The sequence below is a fragment of the Dermochelys coriacea genome, chromosome 3, assembly GCF_009764565.3.
Source record: "Dermochelys coriacea isolate rDerCor1 chromosome 3, rDerCor1.pri.v4, whole genome shotgun sequence".
Lineage (NCBI taxonomy): Eukaryota > Metazoa > Chordata > Testudines > Dermochelyidae > Dermochelys > Dermochelys coriacea.
This window is the reverse complement of record NC_050070.1, coordinates 18254007-18278038: the sequence shown is the minus strand read 5'-3', so window position 1 is coordinate 18278038 and position 24032 is coordinate 18254007. Positions and strand designations below refer to the sequence as shown.

The window sequence follows — 24032 nt, the reverse complement described above, 5'->3', positions numbered from 1 at the left end:
ATGAATAAGGAAGGAAAAGGGAATAACAGTAGTTCTTGTTTAATATAAAACTCCCTACACCCAGTTTCCTCCTCTCCATCCTCCCTCTTTGTCAAGATTTGGACCCTTTTTCTATGGACAAGTTTTTGTGGTGGGGGGGAGTTTTTGGGAGCAGAGTGGGGTTTGGGACACAGTTCTCTTATGTAGGCATTTTGGTGAATTTTAGGTTATTTTACTCCTTTTCTTTTTAGAAGGGTGACGAAGGGCAGAGAAAATTGCCAAAATTTTACCGGAATGCTTAGGATGTGCACTCTCTCTCTCTCTCCCCTCACCCCCCCCCCCGAGCAAGGGACTGAGTGATAGGGTGCTAGAATTTCAGACCCCCAGCTTACCTGAAAAACTGTCCCTTCATTATGTCACCCTTCTTCATTATGTCACCCATGTCTCTGTGGGGAGGGGAGCACAGGGAGTGCTATGTGTTAATCTCCCCACAGCACCCCACATTGTGCTTCTCCTTGTTCCCCCAGCCTTTATGTCAGGCTCTCCTTCTTTCCTCACTTTCTTGTTTCAGTTCTTGAAGGAGAATGTTGCATCTCTCAGCCTGGCCTCCCCAGCCCAGTCACCTGCATCATGCCTCTCAGTTTCAGTGGAAGGAGCTGCTTTCAGCTCCCACTGACAGCAGCTGAGGAGAGCCAGTTTTGGTGCTGGGAAGAGTTCTGAGGGACCGCAGAGGGAGTGAGGACCTGCTCACATGTTGTCTGGATAGTTGGAAAGGTGCTTCCACACATTGTCAGTGCTCTAGTGATTCTGAAAATACCCAGGAACAATTTCCAAAGCTCAGTGCAGTCCCAGGCTAACTGGGTCTGTCACATAAGAGCTGGCCATACAGCCGCTACACTGGTTGACAGTAGTTGTCAGCAACAGGTCCTCTCCTGAACTGGTGAAGACAGTTTAACTGGTGGTGCAGTTGGGACGTGGCCATTTTCACTACCAAGAGGGAGAGCGTTATTAAGATATGGTCTCAGCCTAAGTGATTGTGCTTAATTCACTTGGTCTCAGTCACACTCCCATACTTGTGGCTTGGACTTGAGCCTGGATGATTCTTTCTGGGGCTCAGGTAAGAACTTGTTTCAGAGTAGCAGCCGTGTTAGTCTGTATTTGCAAAAAAGAAAAGGAGTACTTGTGGCACTTTAGAGACTAACAAATTTATTTGAGCATAAGCTTTCGTGAGCTACAGCTCACTGCATCGGATGCTCAGGTAAGAACTTGGACAATCTTTCCCACGCTGCCCTCAGAAATCCACTTTTTTTCTATCACATTCTCAGAAGTACCCTTAGGGCTTGTCTACACACAAAAGAAGTATCATTTCAACTATACGTATATAGTTAAAGCAGTGCAGCCTGCCCCCCGGTGTGGATGCTGATATACCAATATGACAATGCTGTACCAGGATAGCTGATTTCTGTAAGGGAAGGAAAATAAACTATACCAGTATCTGCATCAACACTAGGGGTTGTACCAGTATAACTATTGTCCTATAATCACAGTATAATCACAGTCCTAACCAACATTTCTTATACTGGTACAAACCTATGTGTAGACAAGGTCTTAGTACAGAGTACTGTGCATTCTAGGGCCACAGATTCCAAGCTCCATAAGCAGGCATTGACAGAAAAGAATGTAGCAACTCCAAAGGATTAAGGGCCCTGAAGAGCACACTAATGATACCGTTATCTTCTCAGTGATGTGTGGATTAGAGCTATCCTTGGCAGACTCTGCTATGATCATACATTGAAGAACATAGGTTTTCAGTGACATCTTTTATGATTTATTTACATATTTCCATAAAACAATCAAGGGAAATTTAACACACAAAACTCATATTAAAAATTACATTAAAGGTTTAGGTTAAATGGCTGAGAGATGAGGATTTGCAGACTGCTCAACCCTTGATACCGAAAGGCTTTGAGAATAATGTGAGAACAGAGAGGAAATGTTAGAGCAGGACTGGAATTCAGAATTCCTGGGTTTTAGCTATGACTGTACCACTAGTTCTTGCATTGCTCATTTACTACACATTCCTATGGAAATCAGCAAGTGCTGTTGTGACAAATGAAGGGGAGGAGGGGTAGCTCCCTTTAATGGACCCAGTCAGTTAGCTATAAAATCCCTCTCAGTAGCTGTTCTCTACTTGCTTTACCTGTAAAGGGTTAAAAGTTTCACTGCAATGCATAGGTAAAAGGAAGTGAGTGGGCACCTGGCCCAAAGAGCCAATGGGAAGGCTAGAACTTTTTAAAATTGAAACAAGACTCCCCTTTTGTCTGTCTGTTGTTGTTCTCATGGAGAAGCAGACACAGAGCAACTATGCTATAAGAAACTTGGGGCCAGGTATGAAAAATCATCAGTATCATACCTAGAAACTAATCATTTGAAATCCCAGATATGTAAGTAGATCAGAAAGTTGCGATTAGGTTTATCTTTTTATTTCTTTATGGCTTGTGGATTCCTCTGTGCAAACCCCAAATGCTTTTGTTTTGCTTGTAACCTTTAAGATGGACCTCAAGAAAGATATTCTTAATGCTTAATCCTTGCAAGAGTTTTTTTAAATCTAGCAATAGCCTGAGTTTCCAGGTGTATTTTCTTTCTTTTTGTTTTTTAATAAAATTTACCTTTTTTAAGAACAAGATTGTATTTTTGTGTCCTAAGAGGTTTGTGCACATGTTGTTTAATTAGGTGGTGGCAACAGCCGATTTCCTTTGTTTTTCTTTCTCAGCTCTTCCCCAGAGGGGGCGTGAAAGGGTGTGAAGGTACCCCACAGGAACGAATTCCCAAATGCGCTTTCCTGGGTTCTCAAAGGGGTTTTGCACTTGGGTGGTGGCAGCATCTACCCATCCAAGGTCAGAGAGAAGCTGTAACCTTGGGAGTTTAATACAAGCCTGGAGTGGCCAGTATTATTTTTTAGAATCCTTGCGGGCCCCCACATTCAGCCCTTGAAGTGCCAGAGTGGGGAATCAGCCTTGACAGCTGTAACCAGAGTAGAACCTTACTTTTGTAAGGCCTAAATACCATTTAAAAATCTGGGCCTCAATATTTTACTGCAGGGGTGGCCAACCTGTGGCTCTGGAACCACATGCGGCTCTTCAGAAGTTATTATGCGGCTCCTTGTATAGGCACCGACTCCGGGGCTGGAGCTACAGGCGCCAATTTTCCAATGTGCCTGGAGGTGCTCACTGGTCAACCCCTGGCTCTGCCACAGGTCCTGCCCCCAATCCACCCCTTCCAATCCTCTCCCCTGAGTTTGCCGTGCCCTTGCTCCTCTTCATGCCTCTTCCCCCCCCCCCCCCGAGAGCCTCCTGCACATCATGAAACAGCTGATCAGGAGGTGGGGGAGGGAGAGGGAGGCGCTGATCGGCAGGGCTGCTGGTGGGCAGGAAGCACTGGGAGTAGGGGTGGGGAGGATGCAGAACTGATGCGGGGCTGCTGACGTATTATTGTGGCTTTCTGGCAATATACATTGGTAAATTCTGGCTCCTTCTCAGGCTCAGGTTGGCCACCCCAGTTTTACTGTATGATGTTCTATGTGTCTCTTGTCAGGTCCCATTGACCCAAGTATAGATTCCTTATAGAACTTTGTCAATGAAGACCCAGCGGTGATACATCATGTAGGGTACTGAGTGCCTCCCACAAGTTGTTGACCACCCTGAAGTCTCCATGAATTGAGATCTGGATTGAGCCCTATTATTGCTTATGAGACTGGGGTAGATTTGAATGATGGAAGACTTATGGCAGCCTGTTAGCTCTCCTCAGCTGGGAAAATGAAAAAACGTTTATTAATAAAAACCTTTGACATGGAATGCATGATATGTACCCCCTACACTAGGTCTATGATTAATAACACTAATTATGAGGAGTTCATTATAGTCTCAAGAGGATATGTTGTGTAAACCAGCCAGGGAGTCATTGTAAATTAGCATTATTGTCCACTTTAAGTACAGCAGCTATCTTTAGCAATCTGGAGAGAACTACAGCGATTATATACTTTTTTTACTAAACTGTGGTATGCTTTTACCACTAAAGACTATGAAAATATAGTGCCCCTCTCCACAGCTATGGCACCCGTTGTGATTCACTGAAGAATGATGCTGTAAAAAACTACACAGCAGTGTTTCGGCAGAGGATGCTAAGCTCCTTGCCAAAGCTAGAGAGAAACAAGACAATTTTAAAATCTGTTTCAAAGTGGTCATGATTCTTATTTTATTACAGATGAAACAATATATAAGCAGATGGATTTCCCGCACTGGTGCAGAATTGTACACAATAGACTATCTTCTCAGCCGGTGTAAATCAGCATAGTTCTATTGAAGTCAATGGAGCTACACAAATATAAATCATATTGTATATATTGCAAATGTACCCCTTCTTATGGTTTGGTTTTATTGTTTACTCAAAGAACAATAACAAAACATTAACCTTGCTCTAGGTTTTGTCCCCAAACTTGAGTTTCCTAGAAACTCCTTGCAAGACCTCTTCTGTCCCAGCCCCAAGTTACTACTGCCGTCAAAGGATAATCCACCCCCTCAGATTGATTCATGCTCCAATTCACCCGCCATCATAAGTCAACAGTAATTTCTCTGCATCCTGATGCAGGGTTCTAGTATCTGAGCATAAAGCAACCAACAGAGAGACACTGTATTCCTATGGAGGGTCCTAGAAACCGTCATCAAGTAATGTGGTCATTTAGCACCAATATGTGAATATGAAAGTTCTATATCTATTGTGCTTTAAACTCCATACTTAACATTCTCTTGTCCCACCACTGAAGTGCCAGCAACTCTGGGGTAGAATGTGGCAGCTGTTAGGCAGCATTCAGCAACAATAGTTAGTATAACAAGTAAAAAGAATACCACATCAAGCTGGAACTGTAAAGGGAGAATTGGGATTTGGCTAGAATTACAGGATTAGCAGCCCTGCTTATGTGAAAAGTGCTGTAGGGTTATTAAGAACCTCAATCAGTTATAACCTTGGTTTTACATCTTGCCTAAGGAGGCACTTACAGCAGAACAGTGTCCACTAGTTAATATCAGGACACTAGTCTGTACTGATACAGAGTGATGAGTGCCACTGGCTTTTTCATCAGTGCCGCTACCTTGTTGGCCTCCCCTCTAAGAACTGACCTTGCTTCGCAGATGAGATCTGAGCAGTTATGACCATTGGCTTTCTTAGCTATTTGATAATAAAATGCTGTGCACTGTTTTAAAAATGTATGGACAAAATTTTAACGAGCCCTTCATTTTGTCCATGGTTTAAAAAGACATTTTCCTAGTTGTCTATCAAGAAGAGTAGGTGAAGGAAAATAAATACTCAGAAATCCTAAAGACCAATTTTCATTATGATAACCTACCTTACTTCTTTTCCGTTTTATCTAGGTACTTACATGGCCCTCTTATTGTACTATCTAAATGCCGTTCTTACTGTGTATAGAGTCATTTGAAGAGAAAAAGCTCTTGCTTGACAGTCTCTCAGATAGTATCAAATGTCCTTGCTGGGAAAAAGAGCAACTCAGTTTTAGGAGGTGCTCAATTTCTGATGTTAAGATTATTCATGCTCTTTAGACAAACATGACAAATACAAACGAGAGGAAGAGAAAGGATAGCGAAGAAAGGTAAACATCTGTCTCATTGATGCTTGCTTTATTCACACGCTGCACAGCATCTGGGCCACAGACAGGTCAATCGCAAACAGGTGTACTTAAGCCTCTAGGCCCCAGCTCATTTCCCCATTCTGGGATGACATCTGGCTGGTATGCTCTGGTTTCCTCCCACCCATAAGTTTTTACATTGGGCCAAGGCAGCTCATACTGTCTCAGCCTGTTATGCTGGTTATGGTGATGACACCATGCAGTTTCATTAATTTCAAAGCTGGCCAGGCTTGGAATCAGTTGGACAGAAGACAGAAAGGAAGGTAGGAAAGGGAGAAAATAGAATAGGTATGAAGTCACACAGGAGGATGAGGAATAGCGGGAATGTTAAAACTTGCATATCCTGGGACTGACACAGATACAACAACACTACATATACTAAAGGTTGCTCAGGATCCATTCAGTACTGCAGGAATAGTCTGACATTCTCACTGGTTCTCTTGCAGCCTGAGTATACCAAAAATCACACCCAAAACCCCAAGCAAAGCTTGTGCCTATTCAACGAGAGGACAAGATCCCCAGAGGACCTCCACAACCCTAAAGAATCACCTCTGCTTCTCTCATTAGAATGTCTAGAAGGGGTGTGATTAACCATCATGTGTAATGGTCAAGTTGGATTTTGTCACCTTTTACTTACTTTGGATCAGCAAAGTTTTCTAAAATTATTTTAAAAAAAAACTTTTTAAAATAATGTGTTTTCACAAGAACTGCTCTCCTGAACTACAGCAAAGCAGAGGCTAATGCACTGGTTAGTCTTAGAGAATTAGAATGGATAATGAGGGTTTATTTCCATTAGTTCCATAGTGTTTGTCACTTAAGTAAATTATTTTATTGGGTTTTATTTATTTTCTCTTAATGCAAATTAGCTAAATCACCATGCATACTAAAAAGCTCTTTTGCACTGGGATGCAGAGGAACAAAGTGGCAGATGAAATTCAGTGTTGATAAGTGCAAAGTAATGCACATTGGAAAACATATACATACAAAATGATGGGCTCTAAATTACCTATTACAACGCAAGAAATTGATCTTGGAGTCATCGTGGATAAGTCCCTGAAAACATCCTCTTAATGTGCAGAATGTTAGGAATCATTAGAAAGTATCATAATGCTACTATATAAATCCATGGTACGCCTGCACCTTGACTGCTGCATGCAGTTCTGGTTGCCCCATTTCAAAAAAGATACATTACAATTGGAAAATGTATATAGAACAACAACCAAAAAATATACTTCTGTACGAGGAAAGATTAAAAAGACTGGGACTATTCATCTTAGAAAAGAGATGACTAAGGGGGGATATGACAAAGGTCTATAAAATCATGAATGGTGTAGAGCAAGGGAATAAAGAAGTGTTATTTACTTCTTCATATAACACAAGTACCAGGGGTTACCCGATGAAATTAATAGGCAGCTGGTTTAAATCAAACAGAAGGAAGCACTTCTTCACACAACACACAGTCGACCTGGGAACTCATTCCCAGGGAATGTTCTGAAGGCCAAGAGTATAACTTGATATACCAAAAAAAGTTGATAGAGGATAGGTCTGTCATCGGCTATTAGCCAAGATGGTCAGAGGGCCCATGCTCTGGGTGCCGCTAAATCTCTAGCTGCCAGAGCTGGGACTGTACTACAGTATGGATCACTCAAAATTGCCCTGTTCTGTTTATTACCTCTGAAGCATCTGGCAGTGGCCACTGTCAGAAGACGGAATACTGGGCTAGATGGATGTTTGGACTGATACACTATGGCCATTCTTATGTCCTTATCTATTTTAACTATAGAGTGTATTGTAATATAACTCTACTTTTCAAAGGTTTCAGAGTAACAGCTGAGTTAGTCTGTATCCGCAAAAAGAACAGGAGTACTTGTGGCACCTTAGAGACTAACAAATTTATTTGAGCATAAGCTTTCATGGGCTACAGCCCACTTCATCGGATGCATAGAATGGAACATATAGTAAGAAGATATATATAGATATATATAGATATATACAGAGAAGATGGAAGTTGCCATACACACTGTAAGAGGCTAATTAATTAAGATGAGCTATTATCAGCAGGAGAAAAAAACTTTTGTAGTGATAATCAAGATGGCCTATTTAGACTGTTGACAAGAAGGTGTGAGGATACTTAACATGGGGAAATAGATTCAATATGTGTAATGACCCAGACACTCCCAGTCTCTATTCAAACCCAAGTTAACAGCATCTAGTTTGCATATTAATTAAGTGGGGGGGGCTGCCTGTAAGCAAGTACTGGTCTGTCTCCCAAGATCTGTGAGAGTGAGACTCCTCCTGAAGGTCGAAACAACAGACTGGACTTCTACATAGAGTGCTTCCGTCGATGTGCATGGGCTGAAATTGTGGAAAAGCAGCATCACTTGCCCCATAACCTGAGCCGTGCTGAGCACAACGCCATCAACAGTCTCAGGAACAACTCTGACATCATAATAAAAAAGGCTGACAAAGGAGGTGCTGTCGTGATCATAAATAAGTTGGAATATGAACAAGAGGCTGCTAGGCAGCTCTCTAACTCCACATTCTACAGGCCGTTATCTTCTGATCCCACTGAGGATTACCAAAAGAAACTACACCATCTGCTCAAGAAACTCCCTGAAAAAGCACAGGAACAGATCTGTGCAGACACAAGCCTAGAACCCCAACCAGGGGTATTCTACTTGTTACCCAAGATCCATAAACCTGGAAAGCCTGGACGCCCAATCATTTCAGGCATTGGCACCCTAACAGCAGGATTGTCTGGCTATGTGAACTCTCTCCTCAGGCCCTACACTACCAGCACTCCTAGCTATCTTCGAGACACCACTGACTTCCTGAGGAAACTACAATCCATCAGTGACCTTACAGAAAACACCCTCCTGGACACTATGGATGTAGAAGCCCTCTACGCCAACATTCCACAGAAAGATGGACTACAAGCCATCAGGAACAGTATCCCCATAATGTCACGGCAAACCTGGTGGCTGACCTTTGTGACTTTGTCCTCACCCACAACTATTTCATATTTGGGGATAATATATACCTTCAAGTCAGCAGCACTGCTATGGGTACCCGCATGGCCCCACAGTATGCCAACATTTTTTTGGCTGACTTAGAACAACGCTTTGTTAGTTCTCATTCCCTAACACACCTACTCTACTTGCGCTACATTGATGACATCTTCATCATCTGGACCCATGGAAAAGAAGCCCTTGAGGAATTCCACCATGATTTCAACAATTTCCATCCCACCATCAACCTCAGCCTGGACCAGTCCACACAAGAGATCCACTTCCTGGACACTACGGTGCTAATAAGCGATGGTCACATAAACACCACCCTATATCGGAAACCTACTGACCGCTATTCCTACCTACATGCCTCTAGCTTTCATCCAGATCATACCACTCGATCCATTGTCTACAGCCAAGCTCTATGATATAACCGCATTTGCTCCAACCCCTCAGACAGAGACAAACACCTACAAGATCTCTATCATGCATTCCTACAACTACAATACCCACCTGCTGAAGTGAAGAAACAGATTGACAGAGCCAGAAGAGTACCCAGAAGTCACCTACTACAGGACAGACCCAACAAAGAAAATAACAGAACACCACTAGCTGTCACCTTCAGCACCCAACTAAAACCTCTCCAGGGCATCATCAAAGATCTACAACCTATCCTGAAAAATGATCCCTCACTCTCACAGATCTTGGGAGACAGACCAGTCCTCACTCACCCCAACCTGAAGCAAATACTCTCCAGCAACTACACACCACAACAAAAACACTAACCCAGGAACCTATCCTTGCAACAAAGCCCGTTGCCAACTCTGTCCACATATTTATTCAAGTGACACCATCAGAGGACCTAATCACATTAGCCACATCATCAGGGGCTCATTCACCTGCGCATCTACCAATGTGATATATGCCATCGTGTGCCAGCAATGCCCCTCCGCCATGTACATTGGCCAAACCAGATCGTCTCTACGCAAAAGAATAAATGGACACAAATCTGACATCAGGAATCATAATGTTCAAAAACCGGTAGGAGAACACTTCAACCTCTCTGGCCACTCAGTAAAAGACTTAAGGGTGGCAATTTTGCAACAGAAAAGCTTCAAAAACAGACTCCAATGAGAAACTGCTGAGCTTGAAGTAATATGCAAACTAGATGCCGTTAACTTGGGTTTGAATAGAGACTGGGAGTGGCTGGGTCATTACACATATTGAATCTATTTCCCTATGTTAAGTATCCTCACACCTTCTTGTCAATTGTCTAAATGGACCATCTTGATTATCACTGCAAAAGTTTTTTTCTCCTGTTGATAATAGCTCATCTTAATTAATTAGCCTCTTACAGTTTGTATGGCAACTTCCACCTTCCCTGTATGTATATATCTATATATCTTCTTACTATATGTTCCATTCTATGCATCCGATGAAGTGGGCTGTAGTCCATGAAAGCTTATGCTCAAATAAATTTGTTAGTCTCTAAGGTGCCACAAGTACTCCTGTCCTTTCTACTTTTCAAACTTACTAGCAGAGGACAAAGACTAAAACCACAACTTAAATAAAGTGGAATCATGTGAGGGATGTGCTGCAGGACAGCCTGCTTTTTCTGGTAGTCTCAATGTGAACTGTAGCACAGGATCTTGAGGTAACTTAAGGTGAGAGTGTGTGAAAGAAAGAACACAAAGAAAAGGGTAACATGACTGTTGGTTTGAGACAATTCGAATTCATTCCATTAACAGACAAATTGTAAGATAAAACATGGGCTATACTGCAGCTATTTTGCTGCACTCCACGTGCAAAGCTACACTAAAACCGCATAGGCAACAACAGAAGGAGCTTTTGGTGTAGGGAATCGTCCAGTGTTGCAGAGGGGGTGTAGTGGCTCTGACCCTCCCTGTTGCCTATGTACGGGGTGTGGCCATGGAAAAGGGGAAATGGCCAAGTCTTCCCTGCATCCCAACTGTGGTCAGCCCTAAGGGCTAGTCTAGATTGTATCTGTATTGTGGCCAGTACCTAGCTATAGAGCCCTGTGCGGTTACAAAATTTGTATCCACATCCGATCTGCAGCCTGCAAAAATGGTCCGCGGGTATAAAGCAGATATCCACAGATTTGCAGGGCTCCAGATACAAACTGTGTATCTGTATCCGACCCATGATCTACAAAAATGGTCCCGGATAGTGGATATATGCAGATATAAAGCAGCTTTGCAGGGTTAATAGCTAAAGCCACTTTCCTGTGCTCCCCAATCCTGAAATGCACTGTGTGTTGCTCGGGCTCAGCCTGTGTATTTTATACCCCACAATACTTCTTCTCAGTACAATGTAATCAGATGTTCTCCTTTTACAGAATATTTTTCCCAATCACATGTGATATGGGGGAAAAAGCAGCTGTAGTGAGTCTCAGGTAAGACAAATGTTTGCTAATATTTAGCACAATCAACTCATACTTGGAGAAATTCAGGTTTCAGAGTAGCAGTCGTGTTAGTCTGTATTTGCAAAAAGAAAAGGAGTACTTGTGGCACCTTAGAGACTAACGAATTTATTTGAGCATAAGGTTTCGTGAGCTACAGCTCACTTCATCGGATGCATTCGGTGGAAAATACAGTGGGGAGATTTATATACACATACAGAGAACACGAAACAATGGGTTTTATCATACACTACAGTGTGTATGATAAAACCCATTGTTTCATGTTCTCTGTATGTGTATATAAATCTCCCCACTGTATTTTCCACCGAATGCATCCGATGAAGTGAGCTGTAGCTCACGAAACCTTATGCTCAAATAAATTCGTTAGTCTCTAAGGTGCCACAAGTACTCCTTTTCTTTTTGGAGAAACTCAGAATCCAGTGAGACAATCAGGATGGATTTGCAGAAATCTGGAGTGGTGGATGAATCTTAAACAGGTTTCATTTGCTAATTTAGGCTTCAAGGAATCTTGTCTGTTACCAGTTAGTGACTGGTTACATGGGAATGGAATCCACTATAGGAATCCTTGCCAAATCTAGATTAACATACTGCAGCTAATTTTGAACTTGGAAGTCACTTTCTGAGCTTCATCTTTAGGGTTTTCTTTTTGTAATCTTTTCCCCAGGTTTAATGAGTTCACAAGGGGAAAAATAATCCACAGACAATCGTGGAATTAGCTTAATCACAGCTTTGTAAGAAAAGCAATAAAGCTATTTCAGCAGTGCTAGAAAACCTTAGTACTTTAGAGGCTTCTTTCTAAACCACTCATAAAAGCTTCAGCATAATAATCCTCAGCAAGATCAACAGAACCAACAGCTCTTCCCTACCCCTCATCCCTTGCCACAGTTTATTTCATAGCCCCCTGACTATTATTTTTATTATTATTTAGTTACTATGTATATGCATGTGCTTTACAATGTTTAAAAACAAGCAAACAAAAATAGTAGTCCTCTGCCCCAAGGAATTTACCATTTAAGGAATTTACCTGCAAACATGTAAAACCAGGTACAGTGCTTGTTAATAAGAGTGGCTCCAGTAAAATCAATGGGATTATACCTAGTATGTGCTACTCCTGGTCATAAGTATTTGCTGGGTGAGGCCCTACATTGTTACATGAGACTTCAATTACACTTACAACAGGGAAAACTCTTATAAGGTTCTAGAGGTTGTTTGTCTAGATGCTGGTCTAACCATCCACACAAACGCTCTCCATAGTCTATTCTTATCCTGTGATCTTAGCTATGCTCCCAGTATATCCCCTAGCAATGTTCTGCCTCCTTACATGTCATGTCTGCAGAAGATTTATTGGTCTCTGCTAGTTTCTAAGTTCAGGCTCCTGTTCCCAAGTGCAAAGCTCAGGTTTCCACCTTTCTGCCAAGAGTTATTTCAACTGTCCTATTCCTTAAATCCAGTTCAACTTTCAGTTTTAAGCAGTCACAGTTCCATTTTGCAATTAAATTAGGTGAGGAAAATCATTACTTCGAATGGATAGGAGAGCTGCTTAGGGGTACTGGACTTCAAATCCCCTCTTTGAAAAGTTTCTCTTCAGCAGCGAGCTGGATTGTGGCCTCTGACCTCTCTTTGCTCTTTTTGGCCTTTCTCTGCTTCTTATGGAATTGGAAAGAATGCTTGACATAGCAGTTTTCTCCAAGGCTCATAGGAACCAGAATGGGCCAGAAGACAAATGCAAAAGATAATTTTTTAGGGGGGCAAATGCAGGCCAATTGGAGCTCCTATATATTTCCATAGTAGAATCTCAGATAGTTCAATATTTCAAGGGGGAGGGAGGTTTCCCTGTGTGAGGGGTAGCAACTTCATTAACTAATTTTATTTTGGGACTTTTATCACGTCATCCTTTCATATGCTCATAACATTGTGAAAAACTCTTCTATGGAGCTTAAAACTTTCCATGCTTGGTCTCAGTCCAGGTGTGAATTTTTGCTGCTGTTTTTGCTGTCAAGGTTCCTTCCCCATTCTGAAATCTAGGGTACAGATGTGGGGACCTGCATGAAAACCTCCTAAGCTTACTTTTACCAGCTTAGGTTAAAACTTCCCCAAGGTACCAACTATTTTACCTTTTGCCCTTGGACTTTCGCTGCCGCCACCAAACGTCTAACTGGGTTTTTTATTAGGAAAGAGCCGTTTGGAATCGTCTTTCCCCCTAAAATCCTCACCAAAACCTTGCACCCCCCTGCCTGGGGAAGGTTTGGTAAAAAAACCTTACCAATTTGCATAGGTGACCACAGACCCAAGCCCTTGGATCTTAAGAACAATGAAAAAGCATTCATTTTCTTAGAAGAATTTTAGTAGAAGAAAAAGTAAAAGAATCACCTCTGTAAAATCAGGATGGTAAATACCTTACAGGGTAATTAGAATCAAAACATAGAGAATCCCTCTAAGCAAAACCTTAAGTTACAAAAAAGACACAAAGACAGGAATATCCATTCTATTCAGCACAGCTTATTTTCTCAGCCATTTAAAGAAATCATACTCTAATGCATATCTAGCTAGATTACTTACTAAGTTCTAAGACTCCATTCCTGTTCTGTCCCCGGCAAAAGCCTTACCCAGACAGACCCAGACCCTTTGTTTCCCCGCCCCCCCAGCTTTGAAAGTATCCTCATTGGTCATTGTGGTCAGGTGCCAGCGAGGTTATCCTAGCTTCTTAACCCTTTACAGGTGAAAGGCTTTTTCCTCTGGCCAGGAGGGATTTTAAAGGTGTTTACCCTTCCCTTTATATTTATGACATGTGTGCTCGTCTGTGTGTGTGTGTGTGTGCATGCGTGTGTCTGCACACATGCTTCAGGAAAATCCCTTCAGCTGCAGATAAACATATACTTTCCTAGGGTGTTAGGAGCCATTTTGCAGTCCAGCAACTTAAAAAATTGCTTCACAGCAAAACTCCGTACCTTGCTAGCGAATAGCACTTACTCAGGTACTGTGCTTTACTAGATTTGAGTGCCCAATTTTAAAATAAAAAGCTGTAAATAAATGAAGCATGCTCAAAATGTTAGCAGAGACTAAGCCCTGTCCCTTTGTGACATCATAATGAATAATTTCCCATATGGCCTGTATATATTCCACCTCCTGTATTTTTCCAGATGAAGGATTACTCCCCACTAACACTTAGAACAGCTTATTTTTGTTTAAACATTGTGATTAGTAACCCTCCCTTTGCAGGCTAACCATTCAGGGCTGGCCTTACCAGGAGGTGAACTGAGGCGGCCACAGAAAGTATCAAGATTGTGGGGGGGGCGTCACTAGGACCCAGAGTGTAGAAAATTGTGTCTGCTGCTGGTGCATATGTATTCTCTGCTCTAGATGCACAGAGATGGTGGAGTGCTGTGCTGGAGGAAGGAGGGCACAAGAGACATAACAGGCAGGCAGGAGAAAAGGTGAGAGGGAATAACAGAAAGCAGCAGGAGCTGCAGGGAGAGAGAGGAGGAGGAGCCTCTTATGTACCTCTCTAGCACCCCCAGGAGCCTGGACTGATTAACACCAGCTTCTCAGGGAGCTTCCTGTTTCCCGCTGCTGCCCTGAACCCACTTGAGGAGAACAGGCAGTCAACTGAAGTAGTAGGAGCCAGTTAGGCCCTTAAGATGCTGATATCTTCCTTCACACAGGCCCTGCTACCAGCCTGCTTATTTGTCCCCTTCAACTGGGTATTGAGAGCCACTATAGCTGGCACAGAACAGCAGTCATGAGTGAAAGAAGAAAACACCCCTCTGGGGCAGCATTCAGAAAAAGAAAGAAAGCAAAGGAAGTTTTTCTATTTAAGCAGGCCATAGACACAAATATTCACGGTGAGCCTTCCGGCCCCAGTGAGGATGTGAGTGGTGAGGAGATGCCTGATCTTCCAGTTAGTCAGAGTGCAGGTGACCTGGCAGCTACTGCAGCATCCATATCTCCATCTCAAATGGATGTAACCATGCACATTCCTCAAGAAAAGGGTAGATCAGACAAGTGTGTGGTGGAGGAGCAAGAAACAGGTGGTGCTGAGTTTAGTTCCTTAAGTCTAGATGATCCAAGACTGTGGACCCACTTGAGCAATAGCCTGAGGGACTTCCTTGTAGTGCATAGGCCAAAGCAAGTGAAAAACTTCATGTTCCCTAAAGACAATGAAAATAGAAGTTTCCATCCAACAATTTCCTGGTGTGAAATCCCCCATGGTGACAAAGTGGAGAGGCCATGGCTTATGTACTCAGAAAGCCAGAATGCTTGCTTACTGTTTTTGTTGCAAACTCTTCCAGTCTAATGTTCCAGCCACATTGAGTTCTACAGGAACAAAGGACTAGAAAAATCTGGCTAGAAATCTGGCATGCCATGAGAAGGCAGCAAATCACCAGAGAGCATTCCATAAGTGGAAAGAGCTTGAGATGAGACGAAGGTTAAAGGCCACCACAGATGATCAGCATCAAGAGAAGATTGCATCAGAGTCTCTTTACTGGCAAAATGTTCTGAAAAGTCTCATTGCCATTGTGAGAATGCTTGCTACCCAAAACCTAGCACTGTATGGCACTTCAGATCAGCTGTATGTGCCAAAAAATGGAAACTTCCTTAAAATTCTGGAGCTGAGTTTGACCTGTACTCCAGGAGCATCTAAGAAGAGTCACCACCCAAGAAATGTACACACACCACTCCCTTAGAAAAACAATTCAAAATGAGATCATACAGTTACTGGCAACAAAAGTCAAACAGAAGATTGTGGCAGATCTGAAGTCAGCAAGATATTCCTCTGTTATTCTGGACTGCACACCTGACATCAGCCATACAGAACAAATGACTTTAATGGTGTGTTTTGTAACAACAACAGAACCTAGTGAAAATGTGCCTGCAATGGTGACTGTCAGAGAGCATTTTCTAGAATTTATTGACATTGATGATACTATAGAAGCTGGTATGACAAATGTGCTTCTTAAAAAGCTGGAAGGTACGGGAATTGTGATAGCTGACATGAGAGGTTAGGGCTACGATAATGGTGCCAACATGAGAGGAAAGAACAGAAGAGTGCAGACACGGATCCGAGAGTTAAACCCTCAAGCTTTTTTTGTCCCATGCAGTTTTCATTCATTGAACTGGGTGAACAGTGATGCAGCATCAGCTTCTAGTGAGGCTGCTGAATAGTTTAATGTAATTCAAAGCATCTATGTATTTTTCTCTGCATCAACTCATCGATGGCATATTTTGAAGCAACATCTGGGAACATCCTCTCTGACACTGAAACCACTGAGTGCCACACAATGGGAAAGTCGAGAGGAGGAGGTAAAGCCTATCAAACACCAAATTGGGAAGACAGATGATGCCATAGTTGCCATTATGGAAGATAATGCTATGACAGGGACTGTTTGTGGGAGAAAAGTGGCAGAGGGAAATGGAATCACCAGAAACATACATAACTTCAAATTTCTGTGTGGCTTAGTGTTGTGGCTTGACATACTGTTTGAAATAAATGTTGTAAGCAAGAGACTCCAAGGTGTTGACCTTGATATATCTGGAGCAATGGAACGATTGGACAAAGCAAAGTCATACCTACAGTCTTACCGGTCAGATGAGGGATTTCAAAACATTCTTAAGAGTGCACAGAAGTTGGCAGAGGGACTTGACACTGAAGCTATTTTCCTACCCATTCAAGAATACAAGAGTCACCACAGAAGAAGACATTTTGATTACGAGGCATGGGATAATCCCATAAGACACCCCAAACAACAATTCAAAGTTGAATTCTTTAACCAGGTGCTAGATTGTGCAGTACAGTCAGTTGAAGAACGTTTCATGCAGCTCAAGGAACACAGCAGTATATTTGGGATGTTGTATGATATTCCAAAACTCCTCACTATACCTGAAGAAGACCTACACCAGCAATGCAGGGCACTAGAGACAGTGTTGACACATGATGACATGCGCGATATTGATACGAGTGATTTAGGTGATGAACTGAAAGCCCTTTCAAGATACATTTCAGCAGAATCAACTCCAAAGGCTGTTCTGGAATATATGTGCACAAATAAGATGACCATTCTCTTTCCAAATGCTTTTGTTGCTCTGCGCATACTTCTAACACTTCCTGTAACAGTTGCCAGTGGAGAACACAGCTTCTCCAAGCTGAAGTTAATAAAAACACATCTACTCTCCACAATGACACAGGAGAGGCTGGTCGGCTTTGCAACCATCTCAGTAGAACATGAGCTGGCCCAGACTGTGGACCTTCAGCAGGAAGCAGTTCAAATCTTTGCAACCAAGATGGCACGGAAAGCACCACTTTGATTATTCAAACAGATAAAAATGCCAGTGTTTACTATGGGGCAAAGAGTCCTGTGGCATCTTATAGACTAACAGTCTACAAGGTACCTCAGGACTCTTTGCTGCTTTTACAGATCCAAACTAACATGGCTACCCTTCTGATACATGAGTGTTTACTATGCAGACAAGAAAACTCCCTCTGTATCACCATTTGTCAGTGAAGATAGAACCCTGGATGTTCAGCTCTAAATCATGTGTCTCTACTAGTTGAACTAAATGCATACTAGGCTTTCATCTTCTATGCAGCCCAGACAGTGGGAAGCCTCCTAGTCTTGATGGAAAGACTAGGTCTAGCAGGGCTCATGCTACACTATAAAAACAGCTGTGTAGATAGCAATTTGAAGTGCACAAGCCCTGCTAGCCCAAGTCAGTTGACCTGGGTCAGGAGGCTCACTTCTGTGGGCTGTGAAGGAATACCCTGAATGTACCAACCACTAAAGGGGAGACATAACACAACAGCCTGTGTTACACCTACTTTACTGCACTAAGGCATCCTATCTCTCCACTCCCCACCTTGTCAGTTTACAACCCTCACTTGTCAAGTCATCTCTGGATTTAGATTGCAAGCTGTTAAAAGCAGATACTATTTCCTTACTTGTTTTTGTTAGGCCCCCGCAAATGATTGCAAAACAATAAATAGTTAAAATGTGGGATTTTTGTTTTACTGCCAAAAATTCTCAGGTCGTTTTCTCTCAGCAGTTTTAAGTATTTGTCTCTACAGTGGCTGTGGGTAGCCTAACATTGCAATTGCATGTTGATTCATGTAAGGATTTTTTCCTGCTTTCAAAACTCAAGAAACATAGTGCCTGCAGCAGGAATTCATCTGACTGTAGCATTTCTGAGCGACACCCTGATAGATTCTATAATGCACTTAGCTTGGCTTACAAAATGGCAGTCAGACAGGCATATTAGCTGCATCCTTTTAGATGCAGGCCTTGAAGTTAAATCGTGTTGGCTAATCTTCCCTCAGGGGAAATGGCTTTTTGTTGTTTTCCGCCCCCCCCAACCCCCAGTATAAAATATTTAATTGATTTTTAAAGTCTCATTTTCATTAGGACACTGGGCATTTTAATTGGCTTAAAGGACGCACTCCTATAGAGAGTATATTGATTAGCATTTTCATGTCAGAATATTTTTAAATGACACCACTTCCAGAGGCATTTTTCTTTGAACATTCACGGAATGCCAAGGCCAAAAACACAGATTGTAGATTGACATGGATTTCTAACTTCTACCTACTATTCCCTCCCCATCCTCCTCAATTCCTTTAAAAAATATCAAATGTCTGAAGATTTTTTTAGTGCATCTTTTCCACAGTCCCTCTAGGACACCCTGTGTTAGACATAAGGTTAGACATGTCACAGTGTTATCCACATGGAAGCAAGCAAAAATCACTGCTGGTAATATGATTGTTGGAGACATTTATAAGAAGGTTCGAGTCAGTTGCAAGATCTCATTAGTTTTTTGGAAGCAGGCTCTCTGTCAGAAAAAGTATTTTAGCTTTATTTATTTATTTAGTCATTCAAGAGAAGTTGAAGTGTCTGTTTCATAATGATTGCAATATATATTTTTGACAGGAAAACCTTGGTGACCTCTGTGAGAGTTTTGTCCCCTCTGGTTTCCTGTATTTGCTAGATTTAAATAAGTCACAATTACCCATTTCTGATGTGACAATCCCTGAAGATGAAACTGTAGAGCCTATTTTCTGTTTTACATCTGCATCTAGCTTGGTTTTCTCTTAGTTAATGGTGTTACTGATGACCTAAAGTCATGTTTGCCTTACCTTCAAGAGCATCTCTTGAAGACACAGTTCTTTCCATTCGTGTTACAGCTTCTGCTCTACAGAGTATTAGTCATATTCAAAACTGTAAAGTGCTGTCTGGTCTCTTTCTTTTAACTAGCACACTGAATGTTAGAATTTCTGTAATGAGATGGCAGCAATATATGTTTGTGAATTTTTATTTTATAATAACAACTCCTTCAACAATACAAACACTCAAGTTACGAGACTGTTTTTAGCACTAGAGTACAGAAATACTTGAGAGCAAAAATGTTGAAGTGAAGGCATCTCAGGGGTGATCCCAAGCCAATTTTGTTATACTGCTTATCAACAAAATCCAGTGCTTAGAGGCAGAATATTTTTGAGCCAAGGCCAGGCTTTCATACATTTAGTCTGTACTTTCCTTTATAGAAAGCTTCATAATAGTACTTTCCTTTGCCTGAAACTTGGGCCTTACGGTACTTTGCATTCATCTGGACCCTGGGGAGATATGTAATTTTAGAATGTGAACCCTTGAGACATACGTAATTTTAGAATGTTTCAGATGTTTCTTCTGACCATTGAAGCACTAATTTTAAGAAATCACCATTAATTGCTTTGCTTTCTCAGCATGGTTCAGCTTTATCCTTAGTCAATAGACGTCTTATAAATCCTTGTTCAAAAGCATTCTTTTGCTTCCCCTGGGCTAATGCTGGTGACAGATAAAAGGTCTGCAAGCCTGGGGTTGTGATTTGTCAGTCTGACGTTATTCAAGGCAAATGTATAATAAACAAATTCTGAAAGTCCACCCAGTTCGTTAAAACTCTGAACAGTCATTTGGAAGTGTGTTGGGGTTTCACAGGGCTCTCTCAGCTTCATAGCCTGGCCCACAGTGTTGCATGTACAAACCAAAATGTAACATAAAGAACACTTCTTTCGTCTTCACAAAGGGTTTGTACCATGCAGTTTTAAAGACCTTCAGATCTTGCTATTTCTGAAAGTAAGATCCAGCATCTTTTGGAATTTCTCAGTATATATTTCAGAACTCGCTTAGCGAATCATCCTTTAAAGTGCTGGGTTATATTTCAGAAAAGGAGTACTTGTGGCACCTTAGAGACTAACAAATGTATTAGAGCATAAGCTTTCGTGAGCTACAGCTCACTTCATCGGATGCATTTGGTGGAAAAAACAGAGGAGAGATTTATATACACACACACAGAGAACATGAAACAATGGGTTTATCATACACACTGTAAGGAGAGTGATCACTTAAGATAAGCCATCACCAACAGCAGGGGGGGGAAAGGAGGAAAACCTTCCATGGTGACAAGCAGGTAGGCTAATTCCAGCAGTTAACAAGAATATCAGAGGAACAGTGGGAGGTGGGGTGGGAGGGAGAAATACCATGGGGAAATAGTTTTACTTTGTGTAATGACTCATCCATTCCGCCACTAGCCATCACCTTCAGCCCCCAACTAAAACCTCTCCAACGCATCATCAAGGATCTACAACCTATCCTGAAGGACGAGCCATCGCTCTCTCAGATCTTGGGAGATAGACCGTCCTTGCTTACAGACAGCCCCCCAATCTGAAGCAAATACTCACCAGCAACCACACACCACACAAGAGAACCACTAACCCAGGAACCTATCCTTGCAACAAAGCCCGTTGCCAACTCTGTCCACATATCTATTCAGGGGATACCATCATAGGGCCTAATCACATCAGCCACACTATCAGAGGCTCGTTCACCTGCGCATCTACCAATGTGATATATGCCATCATGTGCCAGCAATGCCCCTCTGCCATGTACATTGGCCAAACTGGACAATCTCTACGTAAAAGAATGAATGGACACAAATCAGACGTCAAGAATTATAACATTCAAAAACCAGTTGGAGAACACTTCAATCTCTCTGGTCACTCGATCCCAGACCTAAGAGTGGCTATCCTTCAACAAAAAAGCTTCAAAAACAGACTCCAACGAGAGACTGCTGAATTGGAATTAATTTGCAAACTGGATACAATTAACTTAAGCTTGAATAGAGACTGGGAATGGATGAGTCATTACACAAAGTAAAACTATTTCCCCATGGTATTTCTCCCCCCCACCCCACCCCCCACTGTTCCTCTGATATTCTTGTTAACTGCTGGAATTAGCCTACCTGCTTGTCACCATGGAAGGTTTTCCTCCTTTCCCCCCCTGCTGTTGGTGATGGCTTATCTTAAGTGATCACTCTCCTTACAGTGTGTATGATAAACCCATTGTTTCATGTTCTCTGTGTGTGTGTATATAAATCTCTCCTCTGTTTTTTCCACCAAATGCATCCGATGAAGTGAGCTGTAGCTCACGAAAGCTTATGCTCTAATAAATTTGTTAGTCTCTAAGGTGCCACAAGTACTCCTTTTCTTTTTGCGAATACAGACTAACACGGCTGCTACTCTGAAACCTGGTTATATTTCAGTTTGGGTTAGTAACAAAGTCTTTCTTTCTTTCTTTCTTTCTTTCTTTCTTTCTTTCTTTCTTTCTTCTTACAAGGATCGTTAGAGATTATCCCTGAAGTTCAGAATAGCAGCATTGCCTTCCAAAGGCAGTGTCTGGCAGCTATCATCAGTTTTTTTCCTGTGCTTAACTTGGCTTTTCACTTGAACCAAGAAATAATTCTTACCATCACTTTATCTTAATTCTAAAAACTTCCCTGTAGAACAAATTCAATTTTCTTTAATGTCAGTATGGTTAAAAAAAATTCACACAACTGAATGGTTTCATAAGAGCAATTTTTCTCTGTTAATGTTAAGAATGTTCTAAGTCTATGAAACTAAAGTACTTTCAGACACAAACTCTTTGATACTTCAATAGTAATTAAAGGCATTTAAAAAACTGTATACCTTATTGATTTGTCCGTGGGTACATGAAAAAAACATAGGCAAAGTCTCCACTTTAATGTGCATTCAAATACAATATTCTGCAGTCAAGATACACCCTCTGAAGGAATAATTGTAATCTCTACATTCAGCTAACCAGATCTCTGTCCCTGATTCCCTGCTATCTGATAGGCTTTTAACACAGCCATTAGTCTAAAATACACAGACATCCCCAACTGGAAAAATTATAAAGAATTCCTGAGTTGAGAAGGCTTAACCATCTGAGGATGCCCCAGAAAGAAAAACATACCAAAACAGGCATTAAAAAAACACATAGATTAGCTCTGATAGACAGCATGCTCTGACTTAAAAGAACAAGAAATGACATCAGCAGTGTTATTTATTAGCGCCACACAGTGAGATGGGTGCATTGGGTAGAAAAAATGAAGGCACATAGTGAAATGCTGTCTAAGTAACATCCATTCCAGTGGGGCCCATGTTGCTCTGGGTGGGATGGGTAGAGTCGTCTCCCTCATCCTCATAGATGCACTAACCGACTTTTTGTAGGCAATACTCTGAGAACCTTAGATATTATCCAGCACTGAACTGTCTAAAGGGGGAAAAGTTCAGATAAACTTGCAGAGGTTCCTGAAGGTGTAGCTTCAGGAGAAGCCATGGCCATGTTTCCTGAATACATGGTGAAGGTTCTGGGGATGGATCATTTTTAGATCCTTTTACAGCATGCCATTGCCTGTTCTCACCATAGAAAAACCAGTCAGATAACACCTGAGATTTGGAATAGGCAACTATCAGAACAAGAGTTCCTCAGTCATCCATCCTTAAAGCATAGTATGATGAGTGGAACTGGAGAAAGAAGGTCATGTTTCTGGAGGGATCTAGTTCAGCATGTCACCATAGCTCTGAAATGCAAGTAGGATCCCAGCCACTTGCACACAAACTCTAGAGCCGCCCCATGTAACACTGGACATTCAGCATGCTGAAAAAAGAACTCTCCCTTACACGTGTACCTACCACATCGCTTACCGTTACTGAAATAAAACAGTTTACCATGAAAAATTGACTCTAGAGTGTTCAGAACTGTTATAGACCTATATTCTGCAGGTTAAAGCATTTATGGCTTTGTGTATGTGAGAGAGAGAAGCTATGGGCATTGAAAAACTGTTATTTATCTGAGGGAAGCCAGATATACCTGGTCCTGATTTTCAGAAACAGATGTGTAAAAATGTATGCATAATTACAGCAGAATTGCCTTTTTGACCAAACATTTTGGCTTACCAAACTGCATACATAGGAATATAGGAGTCCAGTATCTTGTCTCCAGCAACGGCCAGCACCAGATTCTTCAGAGGAAGCTGCAAGAAACCATTCAGGAGGCAGCTGTGGAATAATCTTCTCCTAAACTCATCATGCTGTTAAAGTGGGGGTCATCATTTGAGTTTTCCTCCAGTGGACGCTACAGAGTTTCTGCATGAGGAGGAGGTAGACCATACCCAAATGTTGGATGGATGGAGGTATTAGGATTTTCTGTCAGTTAGAGGTTATATTTTTTTATGCTGGGTTGAAGAAAAGGTTATTCCTTCTGCTGGATTTTTTTAAAGAGTTTGTGCTATGAATTTTAATCACTTGCTGTTGTTGCTTTCTTCTATGACCAATCCAAATGGCACTAGGAAGTCGAGAGGGATTGTTTTTCTTTAATTGGAATATGTGGGCCAAATGCTGCCCTTATCTAAATTCCACTGGCTTCAGGTGAGATTGAGGGAGGAATTTGGCTCTCTATCTTTTAGCTAAAAGAAAAGGAGGATTTGTGGCACTTTAGAGACTAACAAATTTATTTGAGCATAAGCTTTTGTGAGCTACAGCTCACTTCATTGGATGCATTCAGTGGAAAATACAGTGGGGAGATTTATATACACAGAGAACATG

General features: G+C 41.8%; 1 protein-coding gene and 1 long non-coding RNA gene across 6 annotated transcripts in view; both read left to right on the top strand.

Moving 5' to 3' along the window:
• Positions 1 to 24032, top strand: part of KLHL29 (kelch like family member 29) — a 614706-nt gene that overhangs the window by 411038 nt on the left and 179636 nt on the right. The gene's annotated exons all lie outside the window — the stretch shown is intronic.
• On the top strand, positions 751 to 2882 carry LOC122459207. Its single transcript, XR_006279727.1, has 2 exons — positions 751 to 1096; positions 1238 to 2882. It is a non-coding gene; the product is annotated as an uncharacterized LOC122459207 (long non-coding RNA).